This window comes from Panulirus ornatus, chromosome 58 (genome assembly GCF_036320965.1).
Source record: "Panulirus ornatus isolate Po-2019 chromosome 58, ASM3632096v1, whole genome shotgun sequence".
NCBI lineage: Eukaryota > Metazoa > Arthropoda > Malacostraca > Decapoda > Palinuridae > Panulirus > Panulirus ornatus.
The window spans coordinates 7,642,136-7,658,889 of NC_092281.1; positions in this window are offsets into that span (position 1 = coordinate 7,642,136).

The following is a 16,754-nucleotide window of genomic DNA, read 5'->3' on the forward strand; positions in this document are numbered from 1 at the left end:
AATAATAATAATAATAATAATAATAATAATAATAATAATAATGATAATAATAATAATAATGATAATGATAAAGATATGATAATAATATTAATAATAATAATAATAATAATAATAATAATAATAATAATAATAATAATAATAATAATAATAATAATAATGATAATAATAATAACAATATAATAATAATAATAATAGTAATGATGATAATAATGATAATGATAATGTTAATGATAAAAATAAAAATGAACCCCCCCCCCCCAGTAAAACTAATAAAGATGAAATTAAAGAAAAGATTTCCCCAACGCAGTAAAGATCTTTCGTCAGTAAGGAGATGAAGTTAACCAAAGACTCCCTCTCTCTCTCTGAGACGTCCATTAGCACATAACCCCTGAAGTTCCCCGTCTCTGTCCACAATTATCATAACAAACTTCGTCAACTACAGTCCTGCACAGAATTCATCCCCTCCCCCTCCCCTCCCTTTATTACCCCCCTCTAACAGCACTTATACGCCGAAGAGCCTTTAAGAACCATATCGCGCTCCATTAGTGCAAAAAAAACGACGATCCAGTCTTTCATACACGTCCTATCACCGTACATTCTTGCCACCGCCGTCGTCGAGGAGGAGGAGGACGAGCCTCCTCCCCCTCAAATAAGCCGTGAGCGCCCCCCCACACACCCCACATCCCCTCGCCTTAACTCCTTTTCCCCCGTCCATTATCATTTCTTTGTGAGATTTAATGTACCGTTGAGATGGAAGGGGCCGAGCTAAGTCCACCCACCCCTCCTTCCCCCCCTTTCTAGCTAAGGACAGAAAGAGGCTGCTATACTAATTACTTTGCCCATAGTCCCACCGAACGTAGGGGTCAAAATTCCTATCCTGACGCCACTGAGGTATATACGTCACTTCTCGAGGCTTCTACACACACACACACACACACACACACACACACACATATTGCTGCCAAGACGGTAACGAGTACTGAAAAAAAAGGTTGTGGGGGAGGGAGGAGGGGGGGGGGGGTAAGGTTGTAGAACAACTTACAGAGTGTCTCTCAGAGACGTTAAAGACGGAGATAAAGGGTTCAACGGAAGACCCAGAGGCGACGACGCGTGCTGGAAGATAACTCAGGGGCTGTGTGTGTGTGTGTGTGTGTGTGTGTGTGTGTGTGTGTGTGTGTGTGCGTGTGCTCACGTCTCTGTAATTTCCAGCTTGTTGTACTTCACGTGGAGGAGCGGGGTTCTTACACTAGCGAGGTCCCCATCTCTTGAACACCCTTTACTCTCACACAACATTTTAATCTCCTGTACGTTGTCTGCACTTAAATCTAACAGCCTCATGCATTTCATCCTATTTCCCCTACCACTTTTATACTGTACAGAAGTACCATTTTTATTACACATTTCCCCACAACCTTCTTGCTTAATCTTACATGTTATGTCGTGTGGTTGTCCTTTTTTTTTTGCATCTTTAAGAGAACTGATCACTGAGTAGGCATTCAGTTATTTTTTTTCTTTCAAAAAGACATAAAGGTTGCCATCATGTCACCCCTTACTCATCTCTCTTCCATGTTGTGTCTGTGTAAAAGAAAAAGAAGGTCTCGGGAGAGGTGATGATATTGCTGTTGTTGTTTTGTATGTCCTCGCCTGTTTATATATATATATATATATATATATATATATATATATATATATATATATATTTTTTTTTTTTTTCAAACTATTCGCCATTTCCCGCATTAGCGAGGTAGCGTTAAGAACAGAGGACTGGGCCTTTGAGGGAATACCCTCACCTGGTCCAATTCTCTGTTCCTTCTTTTGGAAAAAAAAAGAAACAAAAAAAAAAAAAAAACCCGAGAGGGGAGGATTTCCAGCCCCCCGCTCCCTCCCCTTTTAGTCGCCTTCTACGACACGCAGGGAATACGTGGGAAGTACTCTTAATCCCCTATCCCCAGGGATAATATATATATATATATATATATATATATATATATATATATATATATATATATATATATATATATATATATATATATATATCATCAGTCCTTGAGCCTTATTTTGAAACAATCGTAACCACCTTCAACATCCCATGCAGGAAGAAGACACTAAGAATGAACCTGCGGTCAGAGAATCCTCCCTCCTCGGGGTATGGGACTCTAGAATCCCTCACTCTTCTGAGACAACTGTATAAATCCTCCATCCTCCAGCACTCTCCACCCTCTTACAGTAGAGCTCATGGCTTCTCCATCTCTCTACAACGCACATGACATTATCCCGACAACCTTCGGCATAACTCCTCTGTCTCTTTTTTCAATCCCACCTGGCTAATAAGCTCCCCAAAGCTATCCATCATTTTGCCTGCTAATTAATTCCGACATGATGTACGAGTTGCAACAACTGTAATATAATTACTTCCTAAGTAGGCTCTGGTCGGAGCCAAATGGTGGTGGAAACACTATGGTTGACGTGTTGGTTGATGGGGCGGTGGGTGAAGTGGCGTAGGTTGTTACCATGGTGTGTGGTGCTGGTTGTTGTCGTGTTGGGGGGGGGGGGTGCTGGATATCGTTGTTGGTGTTGTTATCATTACTGTTGTAGAGTTGCTGGTTGTTGTCATGGTCGTAGTTGTAGTGCCAGGGTTTTTTTCTCAGTGAGGGTCATGAGTGATACTACATGAGCGTCGTTGATGACCACCTGGTAGATCAATTTTTGTAGGCACTGCATGCGTCGCCTGTGGTTACCTTCACTGGTAAAATAGTGGATGGGAGGTGGGTAGGTGCTGGGAGGGGGAATGGCTGGGTGGTTCATAGTTGTGGTTATTTCTCTCTCTCTCTCTCTCAAGCAGAATAGCAATAGGGCTCGCCAGGGAGAATATATATATATATATATATATATATATATATATATATATATATATATATATATATATATATAAATATATATTTCTCCCCCGGAATTAGTCACGAATTACAGCAGTTGTATGACCTGCTTCCGTCTGGTCTTAGTCGCTTCAACTCTCGCGTGGTAGAAAAAGAGGGAAACTTTTGCTGGTGTCGATATTAGCAAGTGTTCCCTCTGCTCCCTCTGGCATATACATCTGAAACCCATTTTTTTTCTTGACTATTTCCAGTGTTTTACTGCCTCGTGGGGAATGCTTCGTCGTTATGAAACGCTTCGAATCGTTTTAAAGGTTTGTTTCAGGAGGGGTCGTTTCGGTATATCTTGATGCCTGTTTCTCTACGTTAAGACAGATGTTTCATCTCTTTCACAGTTCCTATGTAAGGTGTTTCGCCAGACCTACGTCGAGATAAATGTTCCAGAATATTATGAATCGTTTTTCTTTTTATATAAATATTGGAAGGGTGTTTCATATCCTCATGACGCATGTTTCGTTTTCGTTAGGAGGAAGTTTGGACGAAGCATTTCAGAGCGTCAGTCACCTAGCTTTCAGAATGGATCATACACACGTTCCATTCCTTTCGGTCAGAAGAACTCTAACACTGTGGAGAGAATATATATATATACATACTGTCAAACTATGGAACAAAAGAATTACGGTTCTAATTAGATTAAAAAAAAGGTCGAAAGAATGGTTTTCTTTTTGCGGAATTACTCCACAGTATAGAAAACAGAAACAGTGAGATAATTAACGAGAGAGTATGACTGGAAATGAGAGTAGTATATTTCATGTTTTCATGTGATCAAATCATGACAATATCACTGTCATCTTTAAATCAGGAAGAGTTTCTATGACTGCCAACAAAATGTGAACTGGGAATATCATTCACATAATCCACTGTGTTACGAAAAACAATTCGAAATTTTTTAGCTTTGTTCACACGAATATTCGTGTGGCTGGCTACCTACCTACGAAAACCACGTACGTCTGTGTGTAGAGAGCATTACCCAAGAAAAGGCCTCGAGTCGAGGGAAATCAGTCGCATAAGATCTGAAATAGGAATGTTGAAAGTCTGGACGACCCTCAGCGTGTGACGCCTTTCGGGTGTCTGTGCTAAAGTCAGACATGACCATCAGAACGGGCGTAGATTTTGACATGACTGTCATGCTGGGGGTGTCAGGACTTCCATGGTGGGTGTGTCAAGACTGACATGACTGTCAAACCGAATGCGAAGTCCTAAAATTGTCGTTAACTATACCGTGTGGAAACGCCTTTAATCCCCCCCCCCCCCCTCTCTCTCTCTCTCTCTCTCTGTGATGAGAGCGAAACAGCTTCAGAATTAATACAGAAGTTTAGGGCTGTGCAGTGTATAAGCTATGGTTTAATTTCGCGCGGAGATACGTTTAATGTACTCCAAGGTATAGTTAATTCTAAACGACCAGTGCTTGTTGGACTAGTTCCACGTGTGTGTGTGTGTGTGTGTGCGTGCATTGTAGACCAGTCACAGGTTTCGAAGTCTCTAATCTTGGTACATACGACTCGACTCCCCACATAACAGGACGAAATTGAACTTTGGCGTTGGGAAGCCAAGGCTCAACCGCCCCTGGTGTGTGATAGGCAACGGCGATCAGCAGCGACAGAACAAGTGGTGATGTGCCTGATGATCGGCCCTTGTGCCCCGAGCCGAGCTGCGCGGTGTCGAGTGCCAGGGTAAGACTGTTCAAGGAGTCGTCAAGACTATGCCCTTCAACAGCTGTTTAAGACATGACCACCGTCATCCCCCGACCCACTGGAGTGTGGCGGGTGTTAATAGCGTTGTCTTGGGCGTCGGTGTCGCGAGGAGTGTATTTAAGGCCGGCGTAGGGTCTTTAGGAGGGGTTGATTAAGGAGAGAACTTCTGTAATCTACTGGAGAGTTGAGGACGTGGGAGGGAGGGTGAGGGGTTGGCTGGTTGCTGAGTCTTGTATAATCTCTCTAACCCTCGGGAGAGAAGGAGGCTTATAGACCCCTAGAGTCTCTGCAATCACGCAGGTAGAGAGATGATGATGAGGAAGACTGAACGTCTATAATCATTTATAATTTGCTGGGAAGACTCAAAGGATGATGAGAACGAGATGGGAGGGTCACTAAGCTCCTATGATTTCCTAGCTAATGAACGTGGGCGAGCGAACCCCATATAACTACAATCTTGCTAGGGAAGCTAGGGAGAGCATCTGTGTGTGTGTCTATAACTTTCCGTCGGGTAAGCCAGGGTGACAAGGTCGGAAATCCCTATAATCTGCTGGAGAGTGAAAGGGGGTCTGATAGGTAGAGTCCGAAGCTCTATAATCTGTATATCAATCTGCCTGAAGGAGGTGCAGGAAGAGGATGTGGCCCGTGCCTATAATTCTGCTGGGTAGCAAGTGAACCATTCTGAGCCTTCAGGTTCTATAATCTCCTTGAAGGGTTAGGGAGGAGGATAACATGGTTGTGTCACTATAATGACAAGATCTGTCACCATAATGACAAGATCTGTGTCCCCATAACGACTATGTATGTATTCTTATAATGACTATGTCTGTGTCGCTATAATCTACTTGAGAATTAAGGAGTATTGGAGGATCTGAGTGTCTATAATAATAATAATGATAATCAGTCTAACCTGCTGAGGTGGTCGAGGGGAGACTGCCATGTTCTGAGCCTCCACAATGAGCTGGATGTCGATCCTTTTATGTGCCATTAACTACGGCCATTACTACCACACCGCTCATAATAACCCTCGCAGAGAGAGAGAGAGAGGACTCGTTAAGTCAATGTCTATGACGATGGTTAACCCGTAAGTAAACAAGGCCTTGTGTAGTGTAGGGCGGTGGGGAATGATCTTTACTTTTCCACTTGTTGCGCTCTCCTGTTCCGTCTTCAGGGAGGGGGGGTTCACTGCTTCATGTTTGTTCGAAGCGTTTTGGGGCGTGTGTGTGTGTGTGTGTGTTTAAACGCGTTCTCTCTCTCTCTCTCTCCCAGGCCAGAGAGGGAAGAAAAATCCCCAGCGCGAGGATTTATGCCTCTAATTGCGGGAAAACTCTCTTGATAAACCACGGAGGGGGAGGGGGGGGTGTGTGTTCTTCTTCCCTAGTGAGTCATGGACCGACCCCCGCGACCCGAGATCATCCAACAGAACTTGCACTAGATTCACGACCGTCATTATTGCCAGTCCTGATCTTTGGACGGGGCGGTCGTAAATCCGTCTGTGGTGTCTGGGGCGGGAGAACCCAAAGTTAGCGCGGCTGATCTAGGGCAGGAGTTCGGCCGGGGGGGAGATGATGGACGGAGAGGTTTGAAAGATTACACAAGAAAACAAAGTGCTGTGTTATACGACGGATCTGGGTGGTGTGGTGGAGAGTTCTTTCCATCCTTTTTGCTTTTTTTTCGAAGTCAGTCTGTTGTATGTCGATATGTCCGTCTACTGAAAGGTGAGTGATGCTAAACTCTCTCTCTCTCTCTCTCTCTCTCTCTCTCTCTCTCTCTCTCTCTCTCTCTCTCCTCTCTCTCTCTCTCTCTCCTCTCTCTCTCTCTCATCTCAATATCGAAGGGTTGGTAATGTTATCTAAGTTAATATTGCGAGTACGACGGTACGACCCTTGAGCATTAGGGTATGACCTATGAACGCTGCAGTACGACCCTTGACCCCGACCCTTAAGCCCGACAGTACGACTCGAGCGCGACCGTACAACCCTTAGATTTGAAGGACTGGTCTTTGACTTAACCCTCTGAGGTGTTACTCTAACTAACCATTATTGTGTTGGGTGAGGACTGATTCGCTACAACAGTGTTGATAACCTTTATCTTGTTCTATATGCCTCCAGCAGCATAGGTTAGTAAATTCATCTGCTATTATAGTCCTCCAGCAGATAACCTCGTCATAGACCATCAGGTCTTCTGTTGTCTGTCCTTCCCATCTACTGCCCTTTCCTCCCAAGTCATCCGCACCCCTTCCCCGTAGATGTCGTCCATATATCTCCCGTTTCTCTGCCACAAGGGATTTAACTTCCTCATCCCACCAATCACTACCCTTTTTCCATGTCCGTATATCTATGGGGGGGGAAGAGAGAGAGAGAGAGAGAGAGAGAGAGAGAGAGAGAGAGAGAGAGAGAGAGAGAGAGAGAGAGAGAGAGACTGGGTCAAATGGATCCCCAGAATACCTGTAGTGGAGCGTCTGCGTCAATTTCTCACCTTCCTCGTCGTCACGTCGTGCGCAGCAACAAAGGAGTCTGTCGCATTACGAGACCCTGTCACTAACATCCTCCAGGTCTTCAACCTCCAGCGGGTGAGGGCGAAAATCATATGTGATAATCACGGAGCCTCTTGGCCATATATGTTATATACTCTTGGATGGCCACCTGAATTGGTGTACTCTTGGTATATATATATATATATATATATATATATATATATATATATATATATATATATATATATATATATATATATATATATACATATATATCATTTACATCGGTGGCTGTCTTCTTATTCAAAACCTCTCGAATAAAAAAGTTCATCACGTAATCGACTTTACGAAAACAATAGGAGCAGCAGCAGCAGCAGTAGCACTCGTGTCTGATGGTGGCAAGTCTCGTGTCGTGCCCACCCACCCACCCGCCCTGGACAAACAGGTGGGTAAAGGTAAACCAACAACCCCCAACCCAACAGCATTAGTCGGCATCAAAAGGCAAATCTGGTGTTGGGTGTTGACTCCCAGCGCTGGGCCCGGGCCACGCGGGTAAACACGCCAGGTTCATCTCCCAAATCCACTCAGGAGTCGCCTCCTAGCGACCAATTATATCAGCCCCGGTCCAAATGGCCCGGAACGCCTTCTGACTGTTGGGTCTAGGTGGCGAGGATGGTCTCTGGTGCGTGTACAGGGCCTGCACCTGTGGACTTCGTTCATCACTGACCACCCCATCTGGAAGTCTTCTGGCAGGTCTGAACCCAGATAGTTAAAGGCCAGTGAGGACACGTGTGTGTGTGTGTGTGTGTGTGTGTGTGTGTGTGTGTGTGTGTGTGTGTGATTCTAGAATAATCCTGGACGCTTGAGGAAAGTCATTATGATTTTTCAGTTCGTGGTCATAACTCCAATTTCTTTTTTCGTCGGCGTTAATGACCCTTGTAGTTAATAGGCCTACAACCCCACGTATCCAACCCATAATGATAACGAGGAATTTACACGTGCACAGGTTAATTGGTTATATGTTATAACTTACAACAAGAAGAAGCCTGATTATAACCTGATATGACGGTGTTTATGACTGACTAATAATTGTTACGAATGAAATTCTTGTAAGGTTATAAATGGTGAAAGAATTAGTTGATCAAATGTCAATACACAGAACTATTACTTCACTTCAGGGAGAGGCAGAGAATCAAGTGATTAGGAACAAAGTTATGTATGATTAATGTACACAGAGGATAACCAGTATCTTTTTTATACTCTGCTAAACCTTTGATGATGCCAGGTAATGCAAGGCAGCCAATTCCAAAAACTGAAAATTTATCTCACGATAATGACTTAAGCTGCTGAACACAACGCACTTTTGTTATCTCGCAGTTTAAGTTCTTACGTCCTTACAAACTATCAGACACATGGACTCATAAATAAAGGGAAAAATCCTGTCACTCCGCATCATTACTTGATAAAACGCCCTTTTAAGGCTCAGCCATATATGTTCGTGACGCTACCTCGCTAATGCAGGATATGGCGAAAATGTATAGGGATATATATATATATATATATATATATATATATATATATATATATATATATATATATATATATATATATATATATATATATATATATATATAAAACTACACATCCTCAAAAGTGTGAATGTACCTTTCTAGCTACACCTAGACAGAAATATGACTTAAAAATCTTTACTATAATACCACTACCTTACATTTATACTCAGTTACCTCGAACAATAAACTCCAACAAATCCCCATCCCTTAACTTCTACGGGAATGATGTGCCAACCATTTATCACAGAGAAACTAACTCACTAAATCTGCATGTGTGGGGAGACGAACTCCCGGCTCGTGATGAATGAAGGGGGCGGGTGTTCTTTACACCAACACCTTGACCACAGGTAATTCATCTTACCTGACCTGCCTATGGGGGGGAAATGATGTCCCTTTGGCCACCGTCCTCCAGAGCATAATCCATCACACAATCCCGTATCACCAGTCTTCAATGATATGTCCCTAATTATCAAGTTGTTTTTAGTTTCCTTCGTCCGTTGGATATGCGTTATGTATTTTTTTTTTGAGTGAAATTCTTCATACATGTATAAAGTCAATGAATTCTTGAATAAGCCGACCGCCTGATTCAGAATATATTCACACTCATGTACTGGAAGACCTGACGTTTGTTGTCAGTGGGGTTGAAACTGATAGTCAAGCAGAGAGAATGAAGGAATATCATTGAAGCCCCACTGAAGAGGAGGTGGCGATCTTGTCATAAGCCAATAGACTTTCTCTTACCCCACTGCATCCTCTCTCTCTCTCTCTCTCTCTCTCTCATCTCTCTCTCTCTCCTCTCTCTCTCTCTCTCTCTCTCTCTCTAGCCTCTTAATATCACATCATAGCCATACCTGGAAAATTGCTCGCGTCTGGGGACTCAGATCCAGCAACGCCCCCTACCTCTTTGCGTAACTCGCGTTGAAGATAAGGGAGAAACTTCGGTCTGTAGGGCGACTACTGCCATAAGAACCACTTTACTGGGAATAGAAGAAGAAAAGAAAAATCAAGAACCTTCTCGAAGATTTTCAGGGTCGGGGAGCCTCTCGCATCGCTCGCTCTTTGAACTCTTAAAATGGATTTTCCCAGAACTTCAAACCCACTTTAATGAGAATTTGAAATGCCCCTTAGTGTGTCTCACTGGAGAGAGGATTGGAAACCTTTTATCAGTGTGACGTAAATGATTACATCCTCCCCGTCAAGCCATAGGCTTTAATAGTTTGCCCTGGAGAGGCTTTACCATCATGATAAACAGAACTACTTTTCTATTTTTTGCGTCGAACTCCCGAGTGGCGATAATACGACCTGATTAAAACTGAACCTATAAATCGCTTTACTCCCGATGGGTTTCCAAGGGCATTTAAGGTGTTTGAGTTGCATTTAGTTTGCTCCTCACTGTATACAAAGCTTTTTCAAATTTTCCTTCTCTTCCGCTGAAGGCTCCACTGACAAAAGTCTACATCAAGGCCGGGCCTTAACTGAAATGTAGAGAGGTTTAAGAAATGGAGAAAAGAAGAGACAAGGGAAAGTATTTACGAATTATGGAGAAAGTGAAAAACCTGTCTTCTAAAAGGTTGTAGAACAACTTACAGAGTGTCTCTCAGAGACGTTAAAGACGGAGATAAAGGGTTCAACGGAAGACCCAGAGGCGACGACGCGTGCTGGAAGATAACTCAGGGGCTGTGTGTGTGTGTGTGTGTGTGTGTGTGTGTGTGTGTGCGTGTGCTCACGTCTCTGTAATTTCCAGCTTGTTGTACTTCACGTGGAGGAGCGGGGTTCTTACACTAGCGAGGTCCCCATCTCTTGAACACCCTTTACTCTCACACAACATTTTAATCTCCTGTACGTTGTCTGCACTTAAATCTAACAGCCTCATGCATTTCATCCTATTTCCCCTACCACTTTTATACTGTACAGAAGTACCATTTTTATTACACATTTCCCCACAACCTTCTTGCTTAATCTTACATGTTATGTCGTGTGGTTGTCCTTTTTTTTTTTGCATCTTTAAGAGAACTGATCACTGAGTAGGCATTCAGTTATTTTTTTTCTTTCAAAAAGACATAAAGGTTGCCATCATGTCACCCCTTACTCATCTCTCTTCCATGTTGTGTCTGTGTAAAAGAAAAAGAAGGTCTCGGGAGAGGTGATGATATTGCTGTTGTTGTTTTGTATGTCCTCGCCTGTTTATATATATATATATATATATATATATATATATATATATATATATATATATATATATATATATATATATATATATATATTTTTTTTTTTTTTTTCAAACTATTCGCCATTTCCCGCATTAGCGAGGTAGCGTTAAGAACAGAGGACTGGGCCTTTGAGGGAATACCCTCACCTGGCCCAATTCTCTGTTCCTTCTTTTGGAAAAAAAAAGAAACAAAAAAAAAAAAACCCGAGAGGGGAGGATTTCCAGCCCCCCGCTCCCTCCCCTTTTAGTCGCCTTCTACGACACGCAGGGAATACGTGGGAAGTACTCTTAATCCCCTATCCCCAGGGATAATATATATATATATATATATATATATATATATATATATATATATATATATATATATATATATATATATATATATCATCAGTCCTTGAGCCTTATTTTGAAACAATCGTAACCACCTTCAACATCCCATGCAGGAAGAAGACACTAAGAATGAACCTGTGGTCAGAGAATCCTCCCTCCTCGGGGGATGGGACTCTAGAATCCCTCACTCTTCTGAGACAACTGTATAAATCCTCCATCCTCCAGCACTCTCTACCCTCTTACAGTAGAGCCCATGGCTTCTCCATCTCTCTACAACGCACATGACATTATCCCGACAACCTTCGGCATAACTCCTCTGTCTCTTTTTTCAATCCCACCTGGCTAATAAGCTCCCCAAAGCTATCCATCATTTTGCCTGCTAATTAATTCCGACATGATGTACGAGTTGCAACAACTGTAATATAATTACTTCCTAAGTAGGCTCTGGTCGGAGCCAAATGGTGGTGGAAACACTATGGTTGACGTGTTGGTTGATGGGGCGGTGGGTGAAGTGGCGTAGGTTGTTACCATGGTGTGTGGTGCTGGTTGTTGTCGTGTTGGGGGGGGGGGGGTGCTGGATATCGTTGTTGGTGTTGTTATCATTACTGTTGTAGAGTTGCTGGTTGTTGTCATGGTCGTAGTTGAAGTGCCAGGGGTTTTTTCTCAGCGAAACAGCGGTTGTGGGAGGGTCATGAATGGTAGTACATGAGCGTCGTTGATGACCACCTGGTAGATCAGTTTTTGTAGGCACTGTATGCGTCGCCTGTGGTTACCTTCGCTGGTACAATAGTGGATGGGAGGTGGGTAGCTGCTGGGAGGGGGAATGGCTGGGTGGTTCATAGTTGTGGTTATTTCTCTCTCTCTCTCTCTCAAGCAGAATAGCAATAGGGCTCGCCAGGGAGAATATATATATATATATATATATATATATATAAATATATATTTCTCCCCCGGAATTAGTCACGAATTACAGCAGTTGTATGACCTGCTTCCGTCTGGTCTTAGTCGCTTCAACTCTCGCGTGGTAGAAAAAGAGGGAAACTTTTGCTGGTGTCGATATTAGCAAGTGTTCCCTCTGCTCCCTCTGGCATATACATCTGAAACCCATTTTTTTTCTTGACTATTTCCAGTGTTTTACTGCCTCGTGGGGAATGCTTCGTCGTTATGAAACGCTTCGAATCGTTTTAAAGGTTTGTTTCAGGAGGGGTCGTTTCGGTATATCTTGATGCCTGTTTCTCTACGTTAAGACAGATGTTTCATCTGTTTCACAGTTCCTATTTAAGGTGTTTCGCCACACCTACGTCGACATAAATGTTCTAGAATATTATGAATCGTGTTTCTTTTTTGTATAAATATTGGAGGGGTGTTTCATATCCTCATGACGCATGTTTCGTTTTTGTTAGGAGGAAGTTTGGACGAAGCATTTCAGAACGTCAGTCACCTAGCTTTCAGAATGAATCATACACACGTTCCATTCCTTTCGGTCAGAAGAACTCTAACACTGTGGAGAGAAAATATATATACATACATACTGTCGAACTATGGAACAAAAGACTTACGGTTCTAATTAGATTAAAAAAAAGGTCGAAAGAACGGGTTTTTTTTGAGGAATTACTCCACGGTATAGAAAACAGAAACAATGAGATAATTAACGAGAGAGTATGGCTGAAAATGAGAGTAGTATATTTCATGTTTTCATGTGATCAAATCATGATAATATCACTGTCATCTTTAAATCAGGAAGAGTTTCTATGACTGCCAACAAAATGTGAACTGGGAATATCATTCACATAATCCACTGTGTTACGAAAAACTATTCGAAATTTTTTAGTTTTTTTTCACACGAATATTCGTGTGGCTGGCTACCTACCTACGAAAACCACGTACGTCTGTGTGTAGAGAGCATTACCCAAGAAAAGGCCTCGAGTCGAGGGAAATCAGTCGCATAAGATCTGAAATAGGAATGTTGAAAGTCTGGACGACCCTCAGCGTGTGATGCCTTTCGGGTGTCTGTGCTAAAGTCAGACATGACCATCAGAACGGGCGTAGATTCTGACATGACTGTCATGCTGGGGGTGTCAGGACTGCCATGGTGGGTGTGTCAAGACTGACATGACTGTCAAACCGAATGCGAAGTCCTAAAATTGTCGTTAACTATACCGTGTGGAAACGCCTTTAATCCCCCCCCCCCTCTCTCTCTCTCTCTCTCTCTCTCTCTCTCTCTCTGTGACGAGAGCGAAACAGCTTCAGAATTAATACAGAAGTTTAGGGCTGTGCAGTGTATAAGCTATGGTTTAATTTCGCGCGGAGATACGTTTAATGTACTCCAAGGTATAGTTAATTCTAAACGACCAGTGCTTGTTGGACTAGTTCCGCGTGTGTGTGTGTGTGTGTGTGTGTGTGCGTACATTGTAGACCAGTCACAGGTTTCGAAGCCTCAAATTTTGGTACATACGACTCGACTCCCCACATAACTGAGGACGAAATTGAACTTTGGCGTTGGGAAGCCAAGGCTCAACCGCCCCTGGTGTGTGATAGGCAACGGCGATCAGCAGCGACAGAACAAGAGGTGATGTGTCTGATGACCGGCCCTTGTGCCCCGAGCCGAGCTGCGCGGTGTCGAGTGCCAGGGGAAGACTGTTCAAGGAGTCGTCAAGACTATGCCCTTCAACAGCTGTTTAAGACATGACCCCCACCATCCCCCGACCCACTGGAGTGTGGCGGGTGTTAATAGCGTTGTCTTGGGCGTCGGTGTCGCGAGGAGTGTATTTAAGGCCGGCGTAGGGTCTTTAGGAGGGGTTGATTAAGGAGAGAACTTCTGTAATCTACTGGAGAGTTGAGGACGTGGGAGGGAGGGTGAGGGGTTGGCTGGTTGCTGAGTCTTGTATAAGCTCTCTAACCCTCGGGAGAGAAGGAGGCTTATAGACCCCCAGAGTCTCTGCAATCACGCAGGTAGAGAGATGATGATGAGGAAGACTGAACGTCTATAATCATTTATAATTTGCTGGGAAGACTCAAAGGATGATGAGAACGAGATGGGGGGGTCACTAAGCTCCTATGATTTCCTAGCTAATGAACGTGGGCGAGCGAACCCCATATAACTACAATCTTGCTAGGGAAGCTAGGGAGAGCATCTGTGTGTGTGTCTATAACTTTCCGTCGGGTAAGCCAGGGTGACAAGGTCGGAAATCCCTATAATCTGCTGGAGAGTGAAAGGGGGTCTGATAGGTAGAGTCCGAAGCTCTATAATCTGTACATCAATCTGCCTGAAGGAGGTGCAGGAAGAGGATGTGGCCCGTGCCTATAATTCTGCTGGGTAGCAAGTGAACCATTCTGAGCCTTCAGGTTCTATAATCTCCCTGAAGGGTTAGGGAGGAGGATAACATGGTTGTGTCACTATAATGACAAGATCTGTCACCATAATGACAAGATCTGTGTCCCCATAACGACTATGTATGTATTCTTATAATGACTATGTCTGTGTCGCTATAATCTACTTGAGAATTAAGGAGTATTGGAGGATCTGAGTGTCTATAATAATAATAATGATAATCAGTCTAACCTGCTGAGGGGGTCGAAGGGAGACTGCCATGTTCTGAGCATCCACAATGAGCTGGATGTCGATCCTTTTATGTGCCATTAACTACGGCCATTACTACCACACCGCTCATAATAACCCTCGCAGAGAGAGAGAGAGAGGACTCGTTAAGTCAATGTCTATGACGATGGTTAACCCGTAAGTAAACAAGGCCTTGTGTAGTGTAGGGCGGTGGGGAATGATCTTTACTTTTCCACTTGTTGCGCTCTCCTGTTCCGTCTTCAGGGAGGGGGGGTTCACTGCTTCATGTTTGTTCGAAGCGTTTTGGGGCGTGTGTGTGTGTGTGTGTGTGTTTAAACGCGTTCTCTCTCTCTCTCTCTCTCTCTCTCTCTCTCTCTCTCTCTCTCTCTCTCTCTCTCTCTCTCTCTCTCTCTCCCAGGACAGAGAGGGAAGAAAAATCCCCAGCGCGAGGATTTATGCCTCTAAATGCGGGAAAACTCTCTTGATAAACCACGGAGGGGAGCGGGGGGGGGTGTGTGTTCTTCTTCCCTAGTGAGTCATGGACCGACCCCCGCGACCCGAGATCATCCAACAGAACTTGCACTAGATTCACGACCGTCATTATTGCCAGTCCTGATCTTTGGACGGGGCGGTCGTAAATCCGTCTGTGGTGTCTGGGGCGGGGGAACCCAAAGTTAGCGCGGCTGATCTAGGGCAGGAGTTCGGCCGGGGGGGAGATGATGGACGGAGAGGTTTGAAAGATTACACAAGAAAACAAAGTGCTGTGTTATACGACGGATCTGGGTGGTGTGGTGGAGAGTTCTTTCCATCCTTTTTGCTTTTTTTTCGAAGTCAGTCTGTTGTAAGTCGATATGTCCGTCTACTGAAAGGTGAGTGATGCTCAACTCTCTCTCTCTCTCTCTCTCTCTCTCTCTCTCTCTCTCTCTCTCTCTCTCTCTCTCTCTCTCTCTCTCTCTCTCTCATCTGAATATCGAAGGGTTGGTAATGTTATCTAAGTTAATATTGCGAGTACGACGGTACGACCCTTGAGCATTAGGGTATGACCTATGAACACTGCAGTACGACCCTTGACCCCGACCCTTAAGCCCGACAGTACGACTCGAGCGCGACCGTACAACCCTTAGATTTGAAGGACTGGTCTTTGACCTAACCCTCTGAGGTGTTACTCTAACTAACCATTATTGTGTTGGGTGAGGACTGATTCGCTACACCAGTGTTGATAACCTTTATCCTGTTCTATATGCCTCCAGCAGCATAGGTTAGTAAATTCATCTGCTATTATAGTCCTCCAGCAGATAACCTCGTCATAGACCATCAGGTCTTCTGTTGTCTGTCCTTCCCATCTACTGCCCTTTCCTCCCAAGTCATCCGCACCCCTTCCCCGTAGATGTCGTCCATATATCTCCCGTTTCTCTGCCACAAGGGATTTAACTTCCTGATCCCACCAATCACTACCCTTTTTCCATGTCCGTATATCTATGGGGGGGAAGAGAGAGAGAGAGAGAGAGAGAGAGAGAGAGAGAGAGAGAGAGAGAGAGAGAGAGAGAGAGAGAGAGAGAGAGAGAGAGAGAGAGAGAGAGAGAGAGAGAGAGAGAGAGAGAGAGAGAGAGAGAGAGAGACTGGGTCAAATGGATCCCCAGAATACCTGTAGTGGAGCGTCTGCGTCAATTTCTCACCTTCCTCGTCGTCACGTCGTGCGCAGCAACAAAGGAGTCTGTCGCATTACGAGACCCTGTCACTAACATCCTCCAGGTCTTCAACCTCCAGCGGGTGAGGGCGAAAATCATATGTGATAATCACGGAGCCTCTTGGCCATATATGTTATATACTCTTGGATGGCCACCTGAATTGGTGTACTCTTGGTATATATATATATATATATATATATATATATATATATATATATATATATATATATATATATATATATATCATTTACATCGGTGGCTGTCTTCTTATTCAAAACCTCTCGAATAAAAAAG